This window comes from Olea europaea, chromosome 21 (assembly GCF_002742605.1).
Source record: "Olea europaea var. sylvestris chromosome 21, O_europaea_v1, whole genome shotgun sequence".
Classification (NCBI taxonomy): domain Eukaryota; kingdom Viridiplantae; phylum Streptophyta; class Magnoliopsida; order Lamiales; family Oleaceae; genus Olea; species Olea europaea.
This window is the reverse complement of record NC_036257.1, coordinates 7,298,739-7,310,176: the sequence shown is the minus strand read 5'-3', so window position 1 is coordinate 7,310,176 and position 11,438 is coordinate 7,298,739. Positions and strand designations below refer to the sequence as shown.

Below are 11,438 nucleotides of genomic sequence, written 5' to 3'. Positions count from 1 at the left end.
TTGGGCGACACAGCTTTCACTTGGAGCTCAAAGAAGCAATCGATCGTAGCACTATCTACATGTGAAGCTGAATATGTTGCAGCTACATCAAGTGTCTGCCATGCGATTTGGCTTAGAAACTTGTTGAAGACGCTTGGAGTATCACAAGAAGAGCCAATCAAAATCCATGTTGATAACAAATCGGCATTGGCATTGGCAAAGAACCCAGTATTCCATGATAGAAGCAAGCACATTGATACAAGATATCACTTCATAAGAGAAAGCATTGCAAAGAAAGAAGTGCAGCTGAAATATGTAACCTCCCAGGAGCATATCGCCGACATTCTCACTAAGCCACTCAAGCATGATGTGTTCCGCAAGTTAAGAACTCTACTTGGAGTAGCAAAATCAAGTTTAAGGGGGGATGTTGAGTAGTAAACTTGATTTTTTGGACTAAATAATATGGGCTTAATGATTTTGCTTATAGGTCCAAATCAATTAAAAGGCCCAACATGCATAGCATTTCTAGAAGCATTATCTAGAAAAATCTATATAAATATCTAAATAAGATATGTAGTTTTATAAAGAATATCTAGAGAATTCTAGGAAAATATCTTGATATGTGGTCTAGGTATCTCTAGAAAATGTGTGGACTAGAATCTTCTTGTAAACACTATATAAAGGGGTAGTGCCCTCCATTTTGTAATAAGCCAAAAAAGTGTGTACAGTCTTGAATTTGAGAAATACAAGTTTCCTTTTTTCACTTCCTTCTTCCTATTAGTGTTGTCCTCTTAAAAGCCTTAGCCAATCCAAGTTAGTAAACTCATCTTTCCTCCAACAAACATGATGAATAATATGAAAGTCAAAATAATTAATGTACCATATTTTTCGGGGGAGAGATAAATGCACATTGCAGCATTGTAATAATCGGCATAGATGATGGTAGTATGAGTGTGAATCTGTCGAATGCGCTCCAGCTCCATTTGGAGTAGACTATTATGATACTCGGAGAACATATTTAGATGATTTATACATCCTGTATTCGGATCTCGAATATATTTTTCCTTGTAACGTTCGAAATAAGTAAGATAATACGCTGAACATCCGATTGGAAGGTTCCCAGGTACCATTAGTGTAGTGGCTCCAAGTTTAATCAATTCCTAGCATGACAAGAAAATATCAGTAAAATTTAATTTATATATATTACTCTGACCAAATTTATACAACATAATATAAATACAGGCTTAAGAAAAATATTTTTAAGTGCTTACTTCAATGGTTAAACCGATTGTTTTGACGACCCGAGGGATAAATGATCCAACTTCTTCTTCAGCTTTCCCTCCAAATAATGCATGATTATAATCGTTACCTCCTATTTCTCCCATGAGAACTAGTGAGGTCTGAAGAAATTTTTTACAATCTGCATAAAACAGTATTTAATTAAGAAATTCCAAATTAATATACTAAAGTCCCCTGTGTACGTTGCTATGCAGCATTATTATTCTTATGACTGTCGAAAAAATAAAATATATACCCACATGCCAGGCCCACTTAGATAGATGATCATTTGATCCTTTTCTTTTATTGTTAAACTAAATTAAATATGAATTTGACACGTGTTCATTGATTTTCTTAAAGTAACTTACCGGGGTGTCCTCAATTCAGAGTTTAATAAATTTCTTAATATTTATAAATTTTCATGGATTGTATGGTATTTATAGAATTTAATAGATTTCATAAGATTTGAATGAATTTTTATTTTGCAGATTTTCATGGATTTTATAGATTTTAGTAGATTTGGCTAAAATTTCTATAGTTCTTTTTTGATCTGCTCGAATCATGAATTGATCTGTTCATGGTAGAGAGATGCGAGATAGGGAGGAGAAGAAGAAGAAGAAGAAAAAGAAAAACCTTTTCACCAGAGAGGGAGAGGGCGACAAATTTGCAGGCGAGAAAAGTCTTGAAATTTGTGGGGTTGGGATATAATTGTTACATATTTTTGGTATTTATACTTTTAGCTTGAAATCTTTTAAAATCTATCAAAATTTATCTAATTAATGAAATCCTTTTAAATCAATTAGTTATCGAGAACACCTAAATTTCTAAAGTTCCTATTAAATTCTATATTGAGGATAACTAAATTTATAAGTATTTCTAAAAATCCAGATTGAGGACACCTACATTTTAATGAATTAAATTTTTAATCTAAATTAAGGACACCTTAATTTATATGGAGTTTTAAAATCTATCAAATTCTAGATTGAAGACACCCCCCTTAATTTATTATACAATTTTTGTTAATTCATTATTAAATTATTTTAAATGTGTTTATAGATCTCGTTCGTGTGCAAGTTATTTATTTAGATTGTTGCCACTTTGCGAAGCACCAAATCCTCGAGATATCTAAATGAGTAAAAAATGAATAGGTGCACCTAATGAGCTATATGGAAAATAATTGGTGCACCTAATGAGATAATCAAGTCTCTGTCATTCACCAACCCAAACAATTATCTTTGTGGGAAAAAAGAAGTATTATTTTACAGTCGACCCCAACATTTGAGCTATATCAAAATTGAAATGCTAAAATGCATGCGAACTTGCAAGTTTCAGTCATAATCAAAGAGTTTAGGAAATATTGATTACAAATTAATTTGAAGAAAGATGAAGATGAGACTGAATTAACAATAAGGACGAGATAGCATAAGTAATTTTTTCTTTCCTTAATACTCTTTAATATTTAATCTTGTTTGTTACAATTTGTTTAAAACTCATTTTCAACCATATATTTTCCTAGTAAAATAATTTTGTACATAAATTAATAACTTTTTCGAACCTTTTAACCACACAATCTTAAAAAATATTACTTTTCACAAAATTTATTCTCGAAAAATATACATCAAATAAGCTCTTAATACTCATATTCACAAAGCAAGCCCCTACTATTTTAATGGGTAATAACAATAGGAATTATAAGGAGACTTCAAAAAATTAATACTCTTACAACCTAGAATATAGTTTAATTATGAGAATATTAAAAATGAATTACAATTTATGAAGATATATCTTATTTTGAATAGCAAGGAAAATATAGAGAGCATGGTGAGAAATGATAAAGAATATTACGGTGGACTTAGCATCAATTTGCGAATAATTTATAAACTATTTAATTTATCAATAGATAGAAATGAATATTATATATATAATACTCGTAGATTCATTAAAATGCATTGTTAAAAGTAAAATTTGGCCATTTACAAATGATTTATAAATTTTGCCAAATGGGGTTCAAGTGTAAAAAAATGAGCAGCAGCCCAATTAATGAAGCAAAATATTTTCTCAATTTTTTTTTCAATTTATAAAATTGATAAAAGTATATTTAAAAAAGTTAAAAAGAATCAACACAGCTCTAGAAAATATATGGGTGTACTAAGAAGATTTCAAAACAATATAGACATTAAATTTAATCCCTTGTTTGGTTTAGTTAAAAATTTTAATAAAATTAAATTTAATTCAATAATTAATTTTAATCACACTTTTTGGATCCAAAAAATGCTATCAATTTTTCAACCACATATTTCATCAATTTTTATCAAAATCTACTAATATGTGATTTTTTGCAAAATAAAATCTGGACTAAATAAGTTTTAATTTAATATAAGAATGTCATAACATACTTTTCTTCATATTATGTATTACAGATAGTTAGAGATCTATCCAAATCCAAGCAATATCAACTCAAAAAGAAACAAGCAAAACTAGATATATAAAATTATAAGGATTTTTCTATAAATTATATTCTTAATCGATATTATAAATCAATGGACTATTAATTTATTGACGTTCTAATGTATTTTAATTTTTTCAGTAAAACATCACACAAATAACGGGAGCTTCTTCTTACTTAAGGGTTCATGGCAAATTGTAGACAAAAACTCTTTGAACGAACTCAACTGAGCCGCCAGAGAGACATTTGCATAAGGAATTTTGACTCCTATTTTTGCAAAAAATGAGTCCTCCAGAGCTGTACTTCCGCCCACTGCAAAATTCACACCTTCCCGATAATTCCTTCTGCTTACATTTCCTTCGCCGTGGAATGGCGGCACAAATGGAAGCCCCATATCTTGAGCTGCAAGGATAGAACATATCAACAAGCCAAGAGAAATAGTAAAATAGAATGGGCAAACATCTTGTGTATATCTGTATGTAATATTTTTATCTACTGCCTGCAAGAACTCTCTCTCTCTCTCTCTCTGTGCTTGTGAGGGCAGTTGACTTACCAATGAAATCGATGATAAGACGGCCGTCGGAGGATCGACCGGTGGGATGATGAAAGAAAGTTTCTCCGTAAGGTAGGAAACCAGATGGTGGCTTCTAGTTGGACAAAGTTGATTCTAAATAAAGCAAATTTCCAGTATCAGCAAGTGAATCACCAAAACTGATTATGGATTTGTAGCATCCACATGCATATTTGCTTGCTGATAATAGAAAGAGGACTGCACATGCAAATGCATTTTTTAATGGCGAAATATTTGAAGCCATGGCTGAGACAAAAAGCAGACTTTCTTAATAATTATGGGCCTGTGGAAATATATATAATGGACTGAGTAAAAGGAAAGCTGGGTAGGTTGGAGATGGATTGAGATCAGTGGTTTTGATTTTTATTTTTTTAACATAACTAAATCAATATTCCATGGACTCCAAAAAGCAGAGACAAGCAACCTATAAAATATATTTTTCAATGTTAGAGATTTAACTCTCAGGACAGAGTATATATAGAAAAATAAATTTCGAGTCACGCAAATCAAATAAAAAAATTTACGTGATTAATCCATAAAATTTTTGGAGACATGAGAGAAAACTTTGTCATGCAGCCATTAATGGTGAATGGTGTTGTAGGGCTCGGAGTAGAACATGCTACGCAAGTGTCCATTTAATAAAGCTACTCGTGAAAACAAACGTTTTGTTGATTTTCTTAGATCCTGATTGACTTGACCTCCATTGTCAGTTCAATGTCAATTAATTTACAGTCATACCCCAAAAAAATAAAATAAAATAAAATATGCAGTTATTCCCATGCGCAAATGAAAAAAAAAAAATAAAAAAAAATATTTTATCTTTAGGAAAAAGGTAACAATGATCATGGTAATTAGCCCCGCTGTAACATTCATACCTTCCAATATTATTGAACAAAACGTCCTTAGTTTTAATTTTTTTCAAAAATTTCACCCTTAGATATATATTTGATTGCACAAAATTAACGTCCTTTTCATCCATTGACACCCAAATTCTTCATTGAGTGAATGCTAGTCACTTTTTTTTTTTTTTTGAAGGAAGGGTATTATCATCTTGAAAAAAATTCCCTTTCTTTCCTTGCACTAAATGTGATGCGGATAGTTTTTCCCTTTTTACCTTCAAGAAAATTTCTCCCATTTCTTAGAACATTAATTCTTCCCCTTATCCTTTCCGATTCTCTCCTCGTCGACCATTGAAGCATGCACTGAAGGGTACACGGTGAAGCGAAGGTAAATTGTTTTTATTTTTGCATCGGGTATTTTTTTTTTTCCCATTTCCTATTTTGTTCTTTTGAGTGATTAAAGGTTTTTAATGGTGGTTATTGATGTTGCACTGGTATATATCATATTCCACGTGGAAAATATTTTTTTCTACTTTCGAGATACCTCGATTGAGACCTACCCATTTACGATATGGTGTGCATTCCTTCAATTTCATTGTGCATTCTTATAATTTATGAATAGAGTCTAAGATTTTGATGTGTATTCCTTGTAATTTATGTTAGTGTACATTCTCTCAATCTTCAATGTTCATTGACATCCATTGCTTCATTATGATATTTATTCCCTATAATGTGCCTTCAGGTGGTAATTCACCCTATTTTACTATTGAAGTGCGTCATGGACGCAAATTTTATGATAAGCTAAACAATCTGGTGTATGAAAATGAATTTATACTTTTCTTGGAGTTCTTTCACGATGCATGGTTTACCAAGGATAATTTGGAGAAATTCTTACATGCAGTTGGTGATAAAACATTGTTGTAGCTTTATTATAAAAAGAGGAAAATGAATTTAGGGGATGGGTTGACTAGACTGAAGAGTGGAAGATATTGAGGAAATGCTTAGGCATAGGGAATAACATCCAGTTGTAAGATATATATCATAGCCACAATGCAATCATATACATTGCCAATGCATGCTTCAAACTCACTAGTTGATAACCAATCAAATATAGGTGTTCGAAACGAAGTTGATAAACTACAAACATTTGAAGGATGTTATGTACCTTCTGTAAGTGTTATGCCTTAAATTCAATCGATTTAGGTTGCAAACACTTTTAATATGTTTAATGCATTTAATTTTGGCAAGATCTATTATTTATTTAAATTAATTTTGTGATAAATAATATTAAATAATAGAGTCCGAAGATCCAAGTTGAAGTGATTTGTTAATCACGAGGAGTTGTGATTGTGAGATACAAATTACGTATGATTGGATCTTGAATAAACTGTTGTCGTAAGTAATAACGAGACACGGATATCAATCGTTAATACAGATAGACCATCACGTGTGGCATTTCTTGTGAAGTGAGTAGCTGATCTCACGAGCTAAAGTATGGTGACACATAAATGAACACGTGGATGTTTTGTTATAGAACAAAATATTGGAGACATGCTAAGAGATTTCACATGAATAACTATCTGAGTATCAGTGGTTAATCTCTAACGTTCGGTAGTGAAATTGGTCCTATGACTTAAGGTCATCATAGTGCCTTGTATAAAGACAGTCATACTTTGATAGTGTTGGATGTTGCTCTGCTAAGGGCCGCTAATACGACATCGTTCGGGTATGTCAAGAACCATATGAATGTTGTGAATGACCAATAGAGAATTCGTCACTCTTAGATAGTAAGATATTGTGATCTGCATTTCGTTCAATTAAGTCAATAACGAAATCATTGTCCAAGGTATACATATAAGTCGAAAAGGAGTTTTCGACTCATATTGACTTAATAGTAGAATGAAAGATATGATCGATAATTGAGATTGACACACTTCCATATCTCGTAGTTGATCGAATCATATTGACGAAGGGATTATAGTTTCATGGTAAACAAACGGTTTTGATTTTGTCATACCACGTGACATTTCCTGTCACATGTGTTGCACTGATACATTGTTAGATGTCAATTTGGGACGACAAGTGTGAATTTGTGATAAATTAAAAGGGTATTTAATTTATCAATTTTGATTATATCAAAATAATATATTTCACGTCGTTAGGCTTCGTGGTCGGAAACCTAATGGGTCGCACACAAAAGAGAATTGGAAGATTGCAAATTGCCAATTAATTAATTTAACAATTGTTGGATAAATTAATTAATTGGATTGGTTATTTATATCCCTTAATTAATTAATCGGATTAATTAATTCACGGACCGGGTTTAATTAAATATTGGATCGGACTGGGCCGAGCCCATTTTGGTTTATATAAATACATGGCTAAGGTTTGAGATCCAAAAGGTTTTCATTATTCTTGCTGGTACAAGAGGAAAAATCCTAGCAGTTGCAGTCTACTCTCTGTGTGGATTTCATTAGAAGCTGGACAATTGGACAGCTGTGGAAGGCAGATTCAAGTTGCTGGAAAAGAATAACGCAAAGGAGTTTGCAAAATCAAGAAAATGTATATTTCTCATCACAGTTCTTATCTAAATATAAAATTGAATCCTGGTGGAAATTAAAACTATTTATTTCCACTGTGCATGTTTAAGTAAATTCTCAACACCTTTTACAAAAGAGAATAGAGAGAAGGAGTCTGAAATTAATTGATCAGATCAATTTTCTCAAGAGAATACTGAAGAGTCGTGGTCACGATATGAGGAAATACTACATTACCATTATGAGGAATCTAATTATGAGATGGAGCAGGAACCCATGGCTACTGCTAAAGCTGAGAACCGATTGATTAATTTGGATTTTAGATTTGTTGTATAAGATAATCAGCAGATTAGGGATTCAGATATTGACTATAGGGATTTCGATAAGTTATAAAGCATTGATAGTAAGAGGAGAGAGATACAATTCAAGAAAAAGGCTTCAATTGATACATTCAGATGTAGACGGTCTAATGCTCCAAAAAAAAAAAAAAAAAAAAAAAAAAAAACAAAAATCCCCAAATTTTTTTTTTTTTTTTTTAAGTGCAAACGTTATCTACTTGAGATATTAAAAAAAAAAAAAAATTAAAAAGTAAAATATTCTCTCTCTTCTCCACATCCAGTGCCCCCACCCAACCTTCCATCACCATCACACCTTTTAGTCCAAGACCATACTAAAGGCAGCAATCACTGCACATTTGGTTAGAAGCAATAGAAAGATTAAATACTAAAAGGACGATTCAAATAGATTAAACCCTTGTTTGAGCCCCATTTTGGAGGGAAAGAATGCATTTTGAATAGTGAATTAATGGAGAATGTGTGATTCAAAATTAAGGAAACGTTTTAGATTTGTGTGTAATACTATTTTATTGAATAATGTGTGGTTGAAAATGAATTTTAGAAAAATGAATTTTTAAAAAAATGGGGCTCAAACAAGGTCTAAGAGCCAAATGCATGGGGATTGTCCTGATTGTTTCTACCATGGACAATAATTGGACGAGTTTCGTGATCAAAACATTTGTAGAAGAGCATACTCGTGCTATGGTATAAAAGAACTTCAGAGTGAGCTCAACTTATTTGGTAGATAGGTATCTTACTAGAAGCTGAATCAAACATATCAGTGAGGACATTCATGTAGGGTGTTAACAAAGATAGTTTAGGTGACATCTCTCCTTGACAAGTGTATAGAACAAAAGAGAAAGTACTCGAAAAAATATGGGGAGTCTGATTCACCGTTGCAAAGTACTGTGGACTATTGTGAAAAGTTGAAAAAGGACAAATGTTGGGACCACTGCTTTGGTAGAGGGATGTGTTGAAGAATTCATGCGGATATACATTTATCTTGGAGCATTGAAAGAGGGTTTCATTAAGGGTTGTGGAAGGGTGATTGATTCAGATGGTCATTTTTGGAAGACAGAGCATGGTAGGCTATTGTTAAATGCAGTTGGTATGGACTTTAATAATGGTATGTATTCAGTGGCATATGTAGTTGTTTAGATTGAGAATGGGGATAATTGGAGATAGTTTTTAGGGTTTTTGATGGAGGATTTGCATATGCACAGCAGCCAAATTAGACGTTCATTTATGTAAGCAAAAAGGCTTAGTTAATGTAATTGAGTCATCATTTGTGCATTTGGAGAATAGAACATGTGTTATACATCTATGCAACAATTTCAGTATCTCTCATAAGGGATTGGCCTTGAAGAATTATCTTTGGGATGCATATGCAACAGATGTTGGAATTGGAGCTGGTTGGGGATGGATGGCTTGATTTAAAACTAGCATCTCATTGGAGCGATCTCACTTCAAAGAGTGGAATTAGTGTGACAAGCTTCTGAACAATTTATATGAATCATCCTATAGTACAATTGTTAATGCAAGAGAGAAGCCTATTTTTACCATGCTAAAGGAGATTATGATGTATTTGATGAAGAAAATTGTAGCCCATAAAAAGTCTCGTTATAGGTGGACCATAGTGGTAGCCCCTAGAATCCAAAATATTCTAGAGAAGAAAGGTAGACTTACAAGGAAGAATGGGCTGAGTACGCTGGCACCAAAAAAAATAAAAAATTCAAGTTCGACATCATGCAGACACTGTACTATATGTTGTGAACCTTAGGGCAAGAACTTGTACATGTCGTACTTGGCAATTAACATGACTCTGTTATTGGCATGTGATTGCCTCAATAGTATCTAGATGGCTTACTGCAATAGGTTTTGTAGATGACATCTACAAAAAAAAAAAAAAAAAAGGGTATATCTCATGAAATATACAGTATATATTTCCCTCATCACAGGTATGGACTCAGGGGCTAAGCTAGGTCTCCACTCTCTCAATCCACCAATATATAACAAAGAGGTTTGGCAGGCCAAAAAAGACTAGAAGAAAAGAGCTAAATGAATTAGCTTCTTTAAGTCAGGCAAAAAAGTATAGAAAGTTTACGCACAATGTAAGTACTTCAGAGTGCACATTAGAAGCCACAACTAATCTATGGAAAAGAGCGAACCTAGTAATGACATGTGGAAAATGTGGTGAACTAGATAAAATTGGAGGGTTTGTAAAGGGACACCACCACCTACACAAAATTAGGGACATTTAGTAACTATGTCTGCCCACCTGTTGCTCCTGTAACTTTTTTGTTCAATGCACATGTAGTGAATAGATGGTAGGGCTTAGTTCAAATGCACAATATTATGATATGTGAAGATTTTTCTAATGTGTCTGAATTGCTGAACAAATAAAAGTCAAACGATGTGCTTGAATTATTGAATTATTATAATGGATTTTGTTGAACAGTTGGTTTTGCTGTGTCTGAATTGTTGTGTTAGAGTTATTGTGTTTTGTATCTGAGTTGGTATTTATAAACAGGCTGCATTCATGATGACGGATTCCTTATTAGCCGAATACCTATGTAGGTGAGGAACATTTTTTTTTACAATAATAGTCAAATGTAGGGATAATTTACACAAATAGGTTAACACGTAAGGACGTTACACGCAAAACATAATAATAGATAGGGATGTTTAACACAATTTTTATTTTAGGCTAAAACATGGATGTACAGCTTCAATTCATCTTCACCATTGAAATCTGATGGAGAATGCACCATTGAAATTTGATGGATAATTTTCAACATTATATTTGTCATTGTTCTTCACGTTTATACCCTTAGTTATACCCTTAATTGCAATCTAAAATGGGGATGAACAACTTCAATTCAACGACCACATATTTAGTCTCTTCATCTACCATTCAAGTTTAATTGGTAATTTACCCTCATAGTAACCATTATTCTTCTCATAGTGAAATACAGTATTCTCTACGCCATTTTTCATATATTCAATGAAATAATTTATAAATTATTTTCATATCAATAATACTGTTAGGTATTGGAAAACTTGTTTAAGGCGGGAAAAATGGAAAAAAAAAATTATAAGATGATAGTACCCTTCCATTTAAAAAGAAAAAAAAAATGACTACACACGTTCACTAATAGAGAAGTTGGATGTCAATGGAGGAAATGACATTTTGCAAAATCAAATATGTTATTAAAGGTGAAAATGCCAAAAAAATAAAAGGATACTTTTCTATAATTAACATTTATGTTTTTAATATAAAATTGTCTCTTCAAAATAATGAACAATTTAAATTATAAAAGGTATTATAATTTAAACAAGTAATGTAAAATATTTGATCACCACGGGCAAAAAACTCTTAAGAGGTATCCATGCCAAATTTAACTCCCACCACCGTTTTCAAGGTGATAATTTCCTCATTAAAAATTGGGTTAT

At 32.2% G+C, this 11,438-nt stretch overlaps 1 pseudogene; it reads right to left on the bottom strand.

Annotated features, from left to right (window-relative positions):
* Positions 1-3,851: 3,851 nt before the first annotated feature.
* LOC111370059 lies at positions 3,852-4,518 on the bottom strand (annotated as a pseudogene).
* Positions 4,519-11,438: the final 6,920 nt, after the last annotated feature.